The sequence below is a fragment of the Lycium ferocissimum genome, chromosome 6 (assembly GCF_029784015.1).
Source record: "Lycium ferocissimum isolate CSIRO_LF1 chromosome 6, AGI_CSIRO_Lferr_CH_V1, whole genome shotgun sequence".
NCBI lineage: Eukaryota > Viridiplantae > Streptophyta > Magnoliopsida > Solanales > Solanaceae > Lycium > Lycium ferocissimum.
The window spans coordinates 70,096,545-70,115,088 of NC_081347.1; positions in this window are offsets into that span (position 1 = coordinate 70,096,545).

The following is an 18,544-nucleotide window of genomic DNA, read 5'->3' on the forward strand; positions in this document are numbered from 1 at the left end:
TCAAGCAGTTAGATTTAAGGACTTTCGGGGCTCTTGAAATTGTTAAAAATGCAAAAAGTGGGAGTAAAAAACGAAATAAATAAGAAAAAATTACACGATATACAACCTAAGAAAGATATCGCACGCATCAATTTCTTAAGACCAGAATCATATTATTCTATACATAAATATACTAATACATAACTAATCACATCACAAGTGTATCCTCAATTTAGTAACCAAAAGACAACAAACAAAAGTTATGGCATAAAATAAAATCAACAGAGTCTGGTTCTTGAAACCTTGTTTGGCTCTAAATTACACCTAAAGTACAATGAAACAGAAAGATGAAAGTACTCCATAGTATTTTCTATCTCTTAGGGACCTCATAATATTTCTCAAATTCCAAGTAAAATAAAAGTCGCTCTCCGACAATATAATTGTAAATTCAGTTAAAAAAAAAAAATTCAATTAAAAATCTGATAAATACAGAGTTTATACATGAATATACAAAATTAAGATAGAAATCGCTAAAAAAATAAAATAAAGGAGCATATACAAAGTTGGCTCCCAGCTTCGCCACACCAAGATATATATGGCTTGGTTGCCTTCATGCTTAGATTATTGTTGGCTATAATTGGATCACTAATCACTCCACAAAAATGAAAGTTAGAGCTTTACCGAAACACTACACTTTGAGAATCCGAAACTAAACCTTCTTACAGGTTAAGATGTACTGCTGGCCATAATTATTTCTATGCACATAGCATTGATGAGCAGACATAGATTCACATATAAGCATGTTTTGAGTTGTTGGTCCTCTCCAATTCTTTCAAAAAGATTTGTCACGTTCTTTGTTCGTTGAATCAATTCCAAATAAATACTTGAGCAAAGGGTAAAGGAGGGGGAAAATTGAGAGTAATTAGTGATGTTTTATGATGAATCAAATTGTGGAAGAAGTGGTAGAAACGTTACAAGCTCACAAAACGATTCTGGATTAATTCTTGATGGTCAATAATGCCTTTTTCTTTTTAATTGAGCAATGAATGTGCACATTTAAGGATTTATTGATAGAGAATTTTTTAATTTTCAGCAAAGATTTTAAGGAAAATGTAAGAGAAAAAGGTCAAAAAAATTGACAAAAAAGATAAATACTATTGAAGGCCTAAGAAAGGTGTCACATCACTTTGTTTATGCCTAGCTTTATATTATATATATAGATTACTTTTAAGACTAATTCTTGTAAAACCGAACTCACAATCAAAATAAAAAATTAAACTTGATGGCATCCTTTGAATTACTATACTCCTTTCAGCTTATTTTGCGTGAAAGTATTTAATTGCGCACCATTATGTGAGCGATTCACATATCTCTTTCATTTATTAAGGGTTTGACCAATTAATATGTTTCCACAAATAGTTGAAATTCAATTTCTTTATTTGTAACTTCATTTTTTGAAAGACTTTGTGGCCTTAATAACATATATATCATGAAATCGGTGCGATTATAACTCAAGTCATTAAGCTTAAAATAAAAAGTTTAAAACCAGATTGTTGTTTCTATCACTACTAAAGAAAAAAATACCCGAAATTTTGACAGACTTTCCATTGGAAATTCAAAGTTCTTCGTTAAAAACATTTTCGACAAAAACAAATTTTGTGTTGTATCATTCTTTATTTCTTTTTTCGATGAAACTTTGGTATATTATAGTGGAGATGCTTTGACATGTGGTTTAATGAGCTTTAAAGACAAGAAGAGAACTTGTTGGGTGCAAGTAAATAGAGATTCATAATCTTTGTACACGTAAATAGGAGGAGTAACTTTTTGTAAAGTTAATGCATGATGAGATGTGTCTTTTTTATCTTAAAATTGTTTCACTTTCTATACTTGCTAGTTAGGCAAATTCATTAAAGTTCGATGGCATCGTTCTAATTCATGAAGATGTCGTGTCATTTTCATGTTGTAACCTTTTAACCTTTGGTGCCATTTGTCTAATTTGTTTCTTTCTTTTGAAAAAATGGGTTTGAAATGCTTTAAAAAATACTTTTAAAGAAATATTTATGAGTTTTGATTAGGTAATTTCTTTAGTTAAACATAAATGGTTGAGTTACATTATTTTAAAAATAAAAAGTTGTTTTGGAAATTTGAATTTTTGTTGGATGTTCCTTTTAAAACCAAAATAATTTGGTTTCTGAAAAAAATAATGCAATCTTTTTATTGCTTCTAGAAAATTGGTTTTCTTCTAAACCAAATACCACCAATGAATTTATTCCTAAATGCTGTAATATATAGGGAATAAACTACTTTTAAGAAAGCAAAAATACATGCATGTTTAGTGGAAACATCATATAATCGCATTTTCAGAATTCTTAAACAATAAGAACAAGAAACAAAATACTTAAATAATGAAAACAAGGAACAAAATAATGAATACACGACACAATAAAGGTAATTTGTTGAAACTAACTAGAAGGTTAATATAAAATGCCTGAATGTGTTTTCCTATTTTTCTTGATTTGCAGTAGTTTTCAGTAGTAAAAGATATTTCCGATATTATGAAATCTCTATATATATTTATATCGAGATAATCTTAACTGTCAATATGTTGAAACGACGGAACTTGAATTTTTTTTTTTTAAGAAGAGGAAATCTTTTTCCACTTGATGATTATAATAAGCTAATAATGTTGCTAATTATATTTTTATTTTATTTTAAAAAAGGTAATTTCTTATCCAAATCTAAAAGGGATTTATTTATAAAAATCTTACTATCCTTTTTTCCATTTGAAGGTGTATTTCCAGTGAAGTTTCTCGCACACATTTATTTGCAGGTACCATTTGTAGATAATACGGTGTTTTAGCTTGCAAATTGACGTTTTTAATGAAATTGAGAACTAAATTTCAACTTAAATTTGAAAAAAAAAAAAAAAAGGACTACAAGCTACACTACTCGTTTAAATTTCCTCTTCCAAGAAACTACAAATATCCAATTTTCACAAACTGTTTTCCAATTTCGAGCTTCAAATTATTTGAACTTTCACTAAAAAGATCGTCAATTTCACTATTTTTTTTTTCAAAAAAAGAATACAATTATCTAAAAACACTTTGAAGAAACTTTCTTCCAACTTCGATTTCAAATATATGTCCAAATTGACGTGCATTTTCTCACCTTGTATAAGTTGTAAAGATGTGGGCAATTTGCATGATTGCCTTTCATACGGACTGGTCTTTAATTTTTGCCCCTCAATTCACCGGTCTTTAATTTTTTTTCCCTTCGCTTTAAAAGGTGGCTAAAAATACCCAGAGGTTACGGTTCAAAATCCAATGAGAGTTGAAAATAATAATAATAAATGAACACAAATTAAAAACAAAACAAAAATTATTGATAGGTATATTCTCTTATCGATTATTCGGCCAGATCTATCTAATTAGGTCAAACTAGATGTCGTGAATCATATTCCACACAAGACTACTTAGCTAACTAACGAGCATGCCAATTGTCCATGCAAAATCTTAGGAGTTTAAGTTCTCTTCACTTTAACTTTTAGTTGATAGCATTAAAATCACTAAAGAATCATTACTAACAAAACAATCACTAATCTTACCTTAATAGTAGTACAAAAAAAACCATTAAAAAATATTTTATAGTAACTAAAAAGTCACTCATACTTAGAGGCAGAATTAAAGGGAACAGAAAGAGTTGATCTGAATCTTTTTCGCCAGAAAACTCATATTGAATTCCTTAGTGGATATTTTGTCTCCACCACTGCTCAAACTCAAAAATTCAGCAGTAGTGATGTTTAAAGACGAAGCTAGGGTGACAAAAGGATTCATACGAACCCCTTAACTGAAAAATTACAGTGCACAGTCAAACCTCTCTATAACAGCATCATTAGGTATGAAATTTTTTTATCATTATAGAGAATGACTGTTATACACCTATAAAAGCATTGTCATTTAAATAATATTTTGTCGTTATAAGCAAAAAAGATAAATAAAATCTAATTTTGTATTTTTTAATTATCAAATTTTAAGCTTAATCACACTTTGTATAGCGAAGGAAAAGATTTAAATGATGAAAATTATATATTCATAAAATATTCTTTGTCATATATAGTGTACTAAAAGATCAAATATTTGGTCAAAATGTCTACACTTATTAGTGATAATCATAGATATTCTATTTTTATAAAGATGGTTAATTATTATGTTACCAAAAAAATGAAGAAAATTGTTATATGAGGGTTAATTTTACAAAGAACGTACTGATATAAAGTTGATTGTTGTTGTTATACGTAAATTGTTATTATAGAGAAGTAAAACATAACATAAAAAATCGGTTCCAAAAAAATTTAGTTGACATAGAGAGATGCTGTTATATGCGGATGCTGTTATAGAGAGGTCTGACTGTATATATAAGATCAATTTTGTTTTTATATATGTATATTATATACTCCATATATATTTATTTTTTATAATAATAAAAGTGGAACGTTGTGATTATTTTGCTTCTGCCACGTGTAATAGTATTAGTAGACCATGACTCATGGTTTATGTTGTACGACTTAGGCTTTGTATAAATACTAAATACATTAAGGGGTCATCAAGAACCAGTATATGTTAGGTCAAGATAGTGATGACCTATTCCATAGAAGATTAATGTTTTGACAATTTCATCATCATCATCATTAGTTAGAAAAAGGGGTGAGCGCGTTGACTTAGTTATATATTTCGAGGGTTTAAATATTGTCTCATTTCAAATGGGTCATAAATATATCATATATTACGTACTATATAATTCTCCCTGCTTCACTTTATGTGACATAAATTAATTGAACAAATAATATACGAAAAAGACAAGACTTTTGAAACTTGTAGTTTTAAGCATACCATAAATTATTTAATTGTAAAATCATGTCATTAAGGGTGCTTGAAAATGTTTTCCAGGAAAATATTTTCTTAGAAAATAAGTAATTTTCCTACTCATTTTCTTGTATTTGGTAAGCAAGTTGGCAAAAAATCATTTTAAGAGCATTTGCATATATCCAAAGCAAAACCACTATGAAATTTTGGAGGGGTTGGGGGTTGATAGTGAGGGTAAAAAAAATTCATTTTTAATAAAAGTATAATAAAATATATGAAAAAGAAAATTCAGGACCGGGAGGGGGATTGTGGGGGTGTGGGGTTTGGGATGGGGTGGGTGGTTCAAGATGGTCTGTGAGGGTGGGGGTAGGGGTGGGATAGGGTGGGTGGTGGAAGGTGGGGTGTGAGGGTGGATGGTTTGGGTTGTGATGGTAGGGGTGGGGTAGAGGTGGGGTTGGGTGTTTCTGTGTGTGGGAGTTGGAGTTGGGGGTGGTGGTGGGGTGGGGGTTTGGGAATGTGTTAATATATTTTTATTAATTTCGAAAATCAAATTTTTATGGAAAATATTTTCTCTTATTTTGAGAAAATATTTCCAGATCTTAAACAACTAAACAAGAAAATATAGAAAATTATTTTTCGTCGTACCAAACACACTATAAGAGTAAAATTAAAATTTATCCATAGACCACTCTCTTTAAACGGATTAATAAAAGTACGGAAAAAGCTCAAATATGTCATCCAACTATCGAAAATGGCTGGGGTTTATCTTGCACTCGTCAATAGTTTGGCTCATTTATCCATCGAACTGTGTCATTTATGTCATCAAACTATAGAAATGACTCATTTATGTCATTCATCAATATTTTGACTTATTTATGCCATCGAAAAATGACTCATCCATGCCATTATTTATTAACGCCGATTTTATAATACCAGATATGACACGTGGCCTCCAATTAGAGGTCTACGTCGTTTAATTAAACCAGCCCAATTTTAAATACCAAATTAATAAAAAATCGGACCCATACACCTTACCCACCCACAACCATAATCTAGTTGGAGGCCATGTGTCATATATGATATTGTAAAACCAACATTAATGAAATATGACATGGATGAGTCATTTTTATTAACGGGCGATGGCATAAATGAGTCAAACTATTGATGAGTGGCATAAATGAGTTTCTAAAATGACATAAATGAGCCATTATCCATAAATAGCCAAACTATCTTGACATAAACGGATTTGGATAATAAAAGTATTTTTCCGAAAAGTATAAGCATTATCTTTCTGTTCATTTTATTTTCGCAGCCCTTCTTCATCCCGCAAATATACTACTAATAGTCTAGTACTATTCCCTCCACCCCTAGTTATGTTGTACTTTTTTGCTTTTCGAAAGCCAATTAACTTATATTTGAAGCTAAAATTAATTAGATCAAGTCAATCTTTTAATTTAAAATTTGGATATTCTATAACTATATGAAAATTACGATAAGTTGCAATTCTTTTCATGCCAATACTATAAAAAGTTACATTTAAAATTTTGATCAAAATTTATATAGTTTGAATCCCCAAAAGCAAAAAATACCATATAAATTGGGACATAGAGAGTTCATATTGAAAAATCATATTAAAAAATTTATAGTACTCCTATTGTTTATAATTGTACCAGCTTTAACATTCTTTTTGGTTTCTTTTTACCTACGTTTGGTACTTCTATTACATCAAGATTATATTTTTATAAGACAAAAGTGAATTGAGCTTTTTTTTCTTGGAGTTTACCTATTTCTATTAGTCTTTTCCAAGTACTTACGTTTTTCCTTCCTAGTACCTACTTTTTGGTCACAACTATTTATCTTATTATCTTTTTGATAAGTGTCATATACGGATTAGCTTATGCGCATTTTTACAACTTATTTTATTTTTTATTCTCCGATTCAATTTATTTGGATATTTCTTTTTTGATTCATTAAAAAAATGATAGTTCTTTAATTTAGAAATAATTTAATCAAACTTTTTATTTTATCATTAATGAGAAGATTATATAGTCAAACAAATATTACGTTATGTATAATATCATAAATTTCAAAAATCTTATAAACACATACGGAGTATTTATTTGTTATGGCATATTTATGTCGTCAAATTTCAAAATTCTTCCTTTTTATATAATTGAACTACATTTTCACTATAACTTGTCACATAAATCGAAACGATGGAATGTATAGTTATAAGTCAAAGGATCTAAGTTACTTTAGTTCTAACTTACTTTTACTTTTAACAATGAATTAATTATTTTTTATCAGATTAATTAATATCCTCACTTGTGGGATTACACTGCATATGTTTTTGTTGTTGTTATATCAGATTAATTAATATTTATCATGTGAATTTATTTATAATTATCTCATAAATGATGTGGTTATATTATAATACTATTTTTTTATATTATGTTTAAACAACATTAGAACACGAAGGCCTTTTTTCTTTCTTTAAAAATAAGGAAAAAGGCCTAAAATGCCCCGAAACTATCGTTTTTAGTAAAATAATACTCTCCATTCATCTTTCGGGACGAAAATGCCCGAGTCAACCTTTTGGTTCTAAAGTACCCTTATTTTTTAATGGCCCCCTCTAAAATTAAGTCCAAATACAACTAATGATCAAATTATTCATAAACCAGGAGCTGCAGTTTCAGGATTTAGTCCAAACACAACTAATTATATTGACTTGGGCGATGACATGTTCAATGGGGATGATGAGGATGATATGCTGGACTTATGCTTTGATAAGGTGGCCAAGGATGGGGATCTCTCACCAAGGCAACAAAGAAGTGGAAGCAACAAAAGCAAAAAGAAAACACATGGAAGACAACATAGTTGGGATGGCAAGGTGACAGATGAATTTGTTCCGAGGCATCTACCTATGCGACTAGCAAAGCAAAATCATATGACAGTGTCAACAACTTTAACAAGATCCAACAAATCCAAGAAAAAGTGATGAACTATCAAGTGTTGTTGGACAAATTTAAAGAAGAAGACAAGAGAGAAGTACTTCAAGTTACTTTTTAGGCAGGCATCTTTTTTAGTATACTATATAAAATTTTGAGTTCATACATATATAAAATGTAATATCATCATAGAGGTTGATCATAGAATGCCTAGTTACCTCATTAAGATTAGTAAAGTAAGGCCTAGCCCCCCTTGCTTGTACTCTTATCTGTGAGGTTAACCTTTATTTATTAATAAAAACTAGCCCTAGGCACCCGCCTAGCGGATTTGCTTAAAAAAAAAAATGATTTTTTTTATTACATGGCGCAATTCTATGGGTTGATTTTGAAATGATTCAAATTAATTAAAATTCCAATCCAAACCCGGATCCATCTAATAGCCATACCCGTCCCGCCTAAAAGCCCCATTTAACTAAGAAAAACACTTTCAATTCTCATGGATTCACAACAAACCCATTTGGGCGTTGTTCAAGCTTTTTCAAACCCTCTAATGGCGATTATAATTTTTCTTTAAATACATCCCCCAAATTAATAAGTAAATCTAAACCTAAATACAACAAATGATTTTTCAAACAATTTTAAAAATGGGAAACATACAAACTTTAGTTCTCAGATTTTGATTTGAGAGCCAAAATCCTTCAGCTTCAAAAATGGAGTTTCAATGGTTTCCTTCAATTTTTGCTTCCATTTTATTCACCAAAATCAACAACTAACTCAAATTAGGTCAAATAAGAATGACCTCAAAGATGGTTATACTCATAGGTTCAACAACTTACACCTTTAAACAAAACCCAAAGATTCAAAATTCTTGAACCCCAAATCAGTAGATAAATTTGATTTTAGTAAAGGTGCGATTTTGATTTTGATTTTGAGCTTAAATTTGATTGATGTTGTATTTGAAACTTAGAACTAATTGTAAATCAACTGAATATTGATAAGAAAAAAATCTGCTTTAAAATTTGTTGAACAACATTGAAGCTCGGATGAACCTCTAATGGAGATTTTGAATTTTTGATCCATAATTTATTGCTTATTTTGAAGTGGATGATTCACATTATTGTTCTTAGCATGATTGTGAAGTTGTATTTTAAATTTGGAGTGCTTTGAAGCTCGATTAAGGTGGCTTGGATCGATTTGAATCTGAGTTCAACGAAGAAGATGATCAACATTTTGAAGACCAAATCAGAATAAAATGGGAATCGAGGTTTTTTTCTAGTTAAATGGGGCTTTTAGGCGGGGCAGGTATGGCTCTTAGCTGGATCAAAATTTTGGGTTGGACTTTTGATTAATTTGAATCATTTCAAAAAATAGAATAGCGCCACGTAATAAATAAATTTATTAATTTTAATTTCAAAAGGGGCCGTTAAAAATAAGACTATTTTAGAGCCAAAAAGTAAAAGTCGTGTACATTTTTGGCCGAAAAGTGGATGGAGGGTATTAATATATCAAAAACGATTGTTCGGGGCATTTTGGAGGCCCTTTTCCGTTAAAAATAACAAGAAAGAGTTAAAAGTTATATGTACTTTCTTTATTTAAAATAATTGTTTCATCTTTAGCCGTCAGTGACATACTCCGTATAGTATCCACTATGCCCTGATTCTTGCCTTCAAGTTTCTTTTTAGTCATATTTTTGTTTCTTTTTATTGTCATTTTCTCTTTTTCTATAGTAATTTTTTGCCTTTTATCCCTTTTTTAATGACACTTTTATTCATCTTTGTCCAACTTCTTTAATTTCCTCTTTGTTTTTTTTTCTTCATACTGGAGCTTTGTTTTATAAGTTTAGCTAAATTTTTGAATTATTGGCTATTAAATATGGATAGAGAAATTGAATAGAGATTAGAATAAAATTTCGATTAGGCAGATTTATATTTAATATTAAAGTTAATGATTTTATTATTATAAGATTGGATTAAAAGTTCAATCCGACCAATCGTTTCATTGTAAATTCTTTACTTTTATTAGTAACGTACAATACATATCCATTAATAATTCCAATTATTCACTAATAAAGTGACTTAAGTAACCATCTATAATTAACTTACTCAAATGACTCATGGTTTATATTGCATAACTTAGGCTTTGGCTAAATATTAAATGCATGAAGAGGTCGTCAAGAACTAGTATATGTTAGGCCAAGATAGTGATGACCTATTCCATACACCATTAATGCTTTGACAATTTTATTAGTTAGAAATGGATGAACACGTTGACTAAGTTAAATTTTGAGGGTTTATAAATTATCTCATTTCATGTTTCAACAATGACATGAATATTTCATAAAGTATTCTTTTTGTTTCCTCCGTTTTTAATATATGAACATATTTGATTGAACTTTTGTCTTCAATGGGGGACCATGTATAAAACTGATGCCATTCATTTTAAGTAAATGAACTAATAAAAAATTAATATCATACAAAGTAACTTAACCAATTATTGTACCAACGTTAACATTCTTTTCGGTTTCTTTTTACCGACGTTTAGTACTTCTGTGGTTTCTGTTACATCATGAATATAGTTATGAGCTAGTGAATGAAAAATTAAATAATAACATTCATTTTTAAGTAAATGAAGTAATTAAAAATCATATCATACAAAGTAATTTAACCAATTATTGTACCAGCTTTAACATTTTTTGGGTTTCTTTTTACCGATGTTAAGTACTTCTATTGCATCATGATTGTATTTATGAGTCAGTGAAATGAGCTGTTTTTTTCTTGTAGTTTACCTATTTCTTCGGCCTCTACTACTTATCTTCTTTCTTCCTAGTATTACTTTTTAGCCTCTACCAATTATTAGTCGTTTTAATTGCTAGTTAGACTTATGCAAATATTAATTTTAATAATTGTCACTTCCCGAATTATGGCCTAGGCGTAATACGACACTCGGTGCCTGAGTGCATGTGACCGAGCGAACCATATGGCTTGCTGAATCAACATGGGGCATAAACATGAGCGGAATATAACATGAAATATGATGTGCCTTAGTAGGCATTTGGCGATAAGAATTATTCACTTTATTCAAGATTTTTTTTTTCACTTTTTTCACTTTTCAGCGTTTGGCCATACCAAAAACTTGTTTTTAAAAAAAAATCACTTTTTTCACTATTTACAACTACATTTCACTAAAAACTACAATTTCAAAAACTATGGCCAAACACAACTCTAAAATTCCAAAAAAAAAGTGAAACTTTTTTTGGTATCTATGGACAAAGGGGGCCTTAATAAAACATGAGAAGACGTAATATTTAACAAAATACTTGTATAAAACGTGAATACAGAAATACCATAAACTAAGCCAAAGATGGCTACACAACTCCGAGTATCTGACATAACTAACTGTCTAGTCTATGAAACCTCTATCATGAATCTGAACTATAAAACATACTTGTTGGGACAAGGCCCCCAACATACCTTAACTTGCTAAACATGACATGGAAATAAATAAGGATAACACCCCGAATAAGATGGGGCTCACCAACAAGTTGACACGAGCAAATCCTACTGAGTAGATGCGTCGTCCTGTAAGTCCATACCCGCATCGTGAAATGCAGGTCCTAAGCAATAAAAAGGGATGTCAGCACATTGAATGTTCTAGTGTGTAAAGAAACTGAATGAAATAGACATGGCACATGAAATAACATGATAAGGGCTGAAGCTGAAACTGAAACCTGATCATGAGCACGAACGTGAATACGTATATATATAACATGAGAAAAGTATCTATGGGAGAGCATTAGTATAACCGACATGTAACCACCACGTTAGTACGTGGCGTCTGATCTCTGCCCCACCAGATAAGCCATATGTGCCTTGCCGGGGTACAAGACGTAAACATGAACATGAATGGATCCAAAATCCCTCAATGAGGAATATATGAAGGAATCGTCCTACTGGTAGGAGCGATCCTTATCCTACATTGGCATATGTAGTTTCAGGTATAAAACCTTCTGGGTAATCTGTGCAGCTCCCAAATTACATGAACATGGATTTAATTGGCTTAGTAGCCCATGAATTATATAACTTGCTTGTAAACATGATTCTTGCTTGTATTATAACATGAAGGTGATATATATAAGTATAACTTGTATGAAAACATGGAGACATATAGGGTTTTCATGAAAATAAACATAATATTTCATAACTTGCATGTAAGAACCCATGGAATACAAAGTATGGGTTTTCATGGATTACGGACTGATTCTCAATAACCAAAAGGGACTATTAAGAACACAATAACAAAGTAATAGCCAGATAGAGTAAGAAAACAAGAAATTTGACGATCAACTATGTAAACCCCCGAAGATATCAGTGAAGGATATTCCATTAGTAATGAAAAAAGGGGTGGAGGGATCCGTATAGCTCCTCGGCGATACATGGCTATGATTTGAACCCGAAGAAGACTTTCAACGGAAGGAAAAAAAAAGGTAAATTCTTCTATTCTATTTCCTCCTTTGGATCATACAAACATAGTATATCATGGTACATGTACTTAGGGTTATCATGAACAATGCTAAAACCCTAATTTGATATAATCTCATACCTTCATGTAAGAACGTGGCGTGGGGAAGAACAAAGATGTTCCCACACGTAGATAGAAACTCTACATACCTGGTAATGCTCCAATCTTATAGTAAAGGTCTAGAATTTAAGAGGAACTCCTAAAGCCTTAGTCTTGAATCCCTTAAATTGAGTTTTCTTGAAAACCTTAGGTTAAAAGCGTTGAATTTCTACTTAATAATCATGAATGTATTTTGGAATTGACTTGGAATGCATTGGAATAGGCTTACCTTAAAGTATGTTGAAGGTTGGGAGAGAAGAGCTTCGTTCTTAGGGCTTGAGAGACTTCTTTAGGGTTCTTTTCCTTAAAAAAATTGGTTTAAAACAAAGTGGGAATGAATTTAACGAAGTTACGCTTTTAAAACGTCATGTTCGGTGCGCAGCCACGCAGCTGGAGGACCACTTCTCGTAGGTGATCATGCAGCAATGGCTGTAACACTGCCTTTGGTGCACGATCGCGCACCTGAAGGGCACTTCTCGTAGATTGCACAACATCAAGTAAAACGGGCATAACTTCTAGCACACAGCTTTGTTTGAGCTCCATAATATATGGTTGAAAGGGTATTTCAAAGACCTACAACTTTCATGTTTTGAGTTTTCTCAAATTCCTAACACAAATATCCGAAAACAGGTCATAAGTGCAGACTGTCTCAGACTTAGACGAATTTTGAATCCCTTAAGAACTCCACTTTTTTGTTTGACTTCAAAATGAATGTTTATCACTCGATTTCATCCCGAATGGATTCATATTGCTAACATATCATCTTTATACTAGTTTTATATATTCACACCTAACTCGGATTTATGGAATGTTACAATAATGTAGAGATTTGTTATAATAATGTAGAGATTTGTTATATAGAGGTTGGTCATGCAAGGTTTAGTTATTTACGTATGTATTAGTTATTTCAGTTTTTATCCTACATAAAATAACGCATGAATTTACTCATTATAACTTATAGTACATGTTTTAGTTATGTCAGTTTGCAAGATAATAACCAAACATCGTTATTGGTGTGCTAAATTTTTATAACAAGTAGCTAAAAATCTACCAAATGTGATGTTAACTATGCTAGTTTTAGTACATGAATAATTCACTTCCTGACCATCGACCACACGACTCCTTATTACTTACTCTCCCCATTCAATTTATCTGACATGTTTGTTTAATCAATTAAAAAAAAAAGAATGAAAATTTTCTAAATTTTAGATATAATTTACTTAAATTTTTCATTTTATTATTAATGAGAAATTTCTATAGTCAGACAAATACTATAAAATGCTTAATACCTTAAAAGTTTTATAGAATACATAAATATCATGACATGATTATGAATACGGGTTTCAAAAGTCTTCTTATCTTTTGAAATTACGTGTCCACTCAAATTTTGCGACATAAAGTGCAACAATGGAATAGTTATTATTCAAAGTTTTTATTTTACTGTATTTTTTTAAATGTATTTCAACTTGCAATAGTAGGCTAATTATTATCTTTTATCATAATATCAAAATTAATATTTATCATACAAATTTACTTAATTATCTGATTGTATTATAAAAACACATATTTATGTTTAAACTAACATTAGAACATAAACACACTTTTTCTTTCTCTAAAATGTAACAAGAACAGTTAAAGTACTTCCATTTTTAATATTGCATCATCTTTAGCCGTCTAGTGAATAGTGACAGAGCATAGTACATCCACTATTCTCCGATCCTTTCCTTCAAGTTTTTTTAATTATTTATGTTTCTTTTTATTGTCATTTTCTCTTTTGTTAGTAGTAACTTTTTTGCCTTTTATCACGTTTTTAATTATCTTTTCTCTAATTATTTTATTTTATTTCTTTTTTTCTTACTGAAGTTTTGTTTTATATTTTTGGCTAATTTGCTGAATTATTGGCGATGAATTATGGATAGATAAATTGAATAGAAATTTTATTAAAAATCACGACAAGGCAGACTTGTACTAAATGTTTAAGTTAATGATTTTATTGGAGTGGGTTAAAAGTTTAATCCAGCCAATGGTTTCATTGTAATCTCTTTAATTTTGTCAGCAAAGTACATTTAACAGCTCCATTAATACTTCTAATTTTTCACTAATTAAGTGGCTTAAGTAGCCATCTATTAGCTTACGAAAATAACCCTTGGGTTGCTTGTAAGGTTACAGTCATTGAAACTTTAGGTGGAGTTAATTTTAAAACTTTCTTCAAACTTTTTAATATTATATGTTATAAACTCACTAATTTAACGTGGATATCCATACAATGAACCCGTTAATTATATACGTACGTATTTAATGTTCACTTAAGTTCTGTAATTTTAGTTTATACATTCAGTAAAATCGATACACTTTGAGATAATGAGAGAATCTATCTCTCTTTCCTTTTTGAGTTCTTGTTATAGTGATATAGTGAGACCCTAATTTTAGTTGATTTATTAATCAATTACTTTTAAGACTAATTCTTGTAAAACCGAACTCACAATCAAAATCCAAATCTAAAATTAAACTTGACGGCATCCTCCGAATTACTATACTCCTTTCAGCTTATTTTGCGTGAGTGTGTTTAACTACGCACCATTATGTGAGTGATTCACACATCTCTTTCATTTATTAATGGTTCGATCAATTAATATGTTTCCACAAATAGTTGAAATTCAATTTCTTGATTTGTAACTTCATTTTTTGGAAGACTTTGTGGCCTTAATAACATTTCATGAAATCGGTGCGATTATAACTCAAGTCATTAAGCTTAAAATAAAAAGTTTAAAACTAGATTGTTTGTATCACTACTAAAAAAAAAAAAACCGAAATTCTGACAGACTTTCCATTAGAAATTCAAAGTTATTCGTTAAACACATTTCCGACAAAAACAAATTTCGTGTCGTATCATTCTTTATTTCTTTTTTCGATGAAACTTTGATATATTATAGTAGAGATGCTTTGACATGCGGTTTAATGAGCTTTAAAGACGATAAGACAACTTGTTGAGTGCAAGTAAATAGAGATTCATAAACTTTGTACACGTAAATAGGAGTAGCAACTTTTTGTAAAGTTAATGCATGGTGAGATGTGTCCTTTTTATCTTTAAACTGTTTCACTCTTTATACTAGTTAGGCATATTCATTAATGTTGGAGGGCATAAATATCGTTCTTATTCATGAAGATGTCGTGTCCTTTTCATGTTGTCACGTTTTAACCTTTGGTGCCATTTGTCTAATTTGTTTTCTTTCTTTTGAAAAATTGGGTTTGAAATGCTTTAGAAAATATATTTAGAGAGATGTTTTTATTTTGTGGTAGTTACAGCTTATTTTCCTAGTCAGCTTTATCATGTTATTTATAGTTATTTTGTCGCTATAAGAAAGCATAGAGATGACAACAAAAAATTTAATATTTGGCAACAACTTAGTTTTATTGTTGGCAAAGAACTTTTTTGTTGTCAGATAATTTAATTTTGTTGCCATAGTATTGATTATTGTTGCAAAAGGTACTTTTGGCAACCAAAAAAAAAAAAAAGTTGTTGCACGTTGTTACAATAACAGCCGTTGGGAAAAGTCTATACAACAAAAGAAAATTTTTTGTTGCCAAATGTACTTTTTGCAACAATAATCAATCTATGGCAACAAAAATAATTTTGTTGCCAAATATACTTTTTCTTGTAGTGTGCCATGACTTTTTATATTGTTTTGAATTGCTTGTTTTTGTGCCGAGGATCTACCTTAAACAACCTCTCTATCTCCCAAGGTGGGAGTAAGGTCTGGTACAATTTACCCTTCCCGAACCTCACTTTGTGGGATTCCTTTGAGTATGGTGTTGTTGTATTTAGAGAGATATTTTATGATATTGGATTAGGTAATTTCTTTAGTTTAACATAGATGGTTGCGTTACATCATTTTAAGAAATAAAAAGCTGTTTCGGAAATTTGAATTTTTGTTGGATGCAATTCCTTTTAAAAACCAAAATACTTTGGTTTCTGAAAAAAATAATGCAATCTTTTTATTGCTTCTAGAGATTTAGTTTTCTTCTTAACCAAACACCACCTATGATGTTAATAATTTTTCCACTAAACATGCTTTTACTTTAATTTGCTTTCATAAAAGTAATTTATTATTCCCTATAGATAACAAAATTTAAAGAATAAATTCATAGGTGGTGTATTTTTTTTGGTCAATAAACGATATTTCATATTAATAAAAGCTAGCATATATTCCTACAATGTCTGCCCAAAATAGTTCGTTTGCAAACACTGGAGGAACTAACAAAAACTTCGGGTTGTAATACTTTTGTGAAACTTGTAAATTATGATGCTAATTGCTACATGGTGTAGCACGAATGGTGCAACTGGCACTGACTATGCTAACTAGCTTTTATTAATATGAAATATCGTCTATTGACCCAGAAAAAAACCACCTATGAATTTATTCTTTAAATTTTGTTATCTACAGGGAATAATAAATTACTTTTAAGAAAGCAAATTCAAGTAAAAGCATGTTTAGTGGAAACGTTATATAATCGCATGTTCAGAATTCTTAAACAAATAAGAACAAGAAACAAAATACTTAAATAATAAAAATAAGGAACAAAATAATGAATATGCAACAAAATAAAAGTAATTTATTGAAATTAACTAGAAGGTCAATATAAAATACCTGAATGTTTTTTCATAATTTCATTGATTGGCAGTAGCTTTCAAGATTAAAAGATATTTGATTTCTATGCGTATTTATGTCGACATAATCTTAACTGTTAATACGTTAAAATGACAGAACACCTTTTTTTTTTTTGTTTTTTTGAAGATGATGAGATTTTTTCCCGTGTGATGATTACCAATGAGCTAATGCTATTTTAAAAATAAAAATAAAAAGAATATACTTTCTTATCCAAATCGAAGTGGGATTTATTTATAAGAAAGTCACTATCCTTTTTTCCATTTGAAATGAGGCTTCAACGTGCAATACACCCCTAGTTATTACATAGTACTCTCCCCATCCCAATTTATACGAGGGTTGACATATTTTGGAGTTAAATATCTCTTTCTTTGACTATTATTTTCATCAATTCCTTTTATATATTGTGAATTATTAATATGCAAACTTATAATATTTTTTATGCAGTTTTCAACTATGAAAATTTTATTATAAAATACTCGAAGAATTTATATTTGAAATTGAGTCAAAGAGAGAGCTGTTTGACTCTCCAAATAAATCAACTCTCATATAAGTTGGGACGGAGAGTAATTCTTTTTCTATTCTAGATATAAATTGTTTCTTCTTTTATTTAGAATTTTTCTAACCAATCGGATCCAAATAGGAATATTCTTCATCAACCTACAAGTTGGTTTGCTTAAATTTTTTGTTTGACTTGAGAACAAAATTTAAAGTAAACTTGAATTTACAAAAAATAAAATTGAAGTTAATAGTTTGAAGGTGTATTAAGTGGACATTTTGTATATAGGTTTCACTTATACATAATGGCGTTTTAGCTTGCAAACTGGTTTCTTTGGGGGGTGAAATTGAGAACTAAATTTCATCTTAAACTTGGAAAAGAGAATTTCAAGCAAAATAATTGGCTTTAAAGCGGATTTCAAATGTTGTCTTTTATTCTTCCACTTTCACGAAGTTTGCCTTCTAAAAGACTATAAATATCCGGTTTTCACAAACTATTTTCCAATTTCATCTTTAAACAACTTCAAGGAGAGCCTTGACGTAACTAATATATGATCAGGAGGTCATGAGTTTGAGCCGTGAAAACAGCCTCTTACAGATATGCAGGGTAAGATTGCGTATAATATATCCTTGTTGTCCGGCGCCGGCCCTTCCCTGAACCTCGTGTGGGAGTTTAGTGCACCAGGCTGGCCTTTCATCTTTAAACAACTTCAATTTTCACTATTTTTTTTAATAAAAAATACGACTATTTTTTTTTTTGGTTTCCCACCTGGTGTCCGGTACCCACATTGGAGCTCGACTATATCCGGATTCGCGCCTCATAAGGCCCTATTTGTGGGGAAGCGCTCCCAACCAAGAATTTTTCCATACACAGGGCTCGAATTCGAGACCTCTGGTTAAGGGAGGAGCAACCCCATCCTCTGCACCACATCCTTTGGTGGTAAAAATACGACTATCTAAACACATTGTCAAG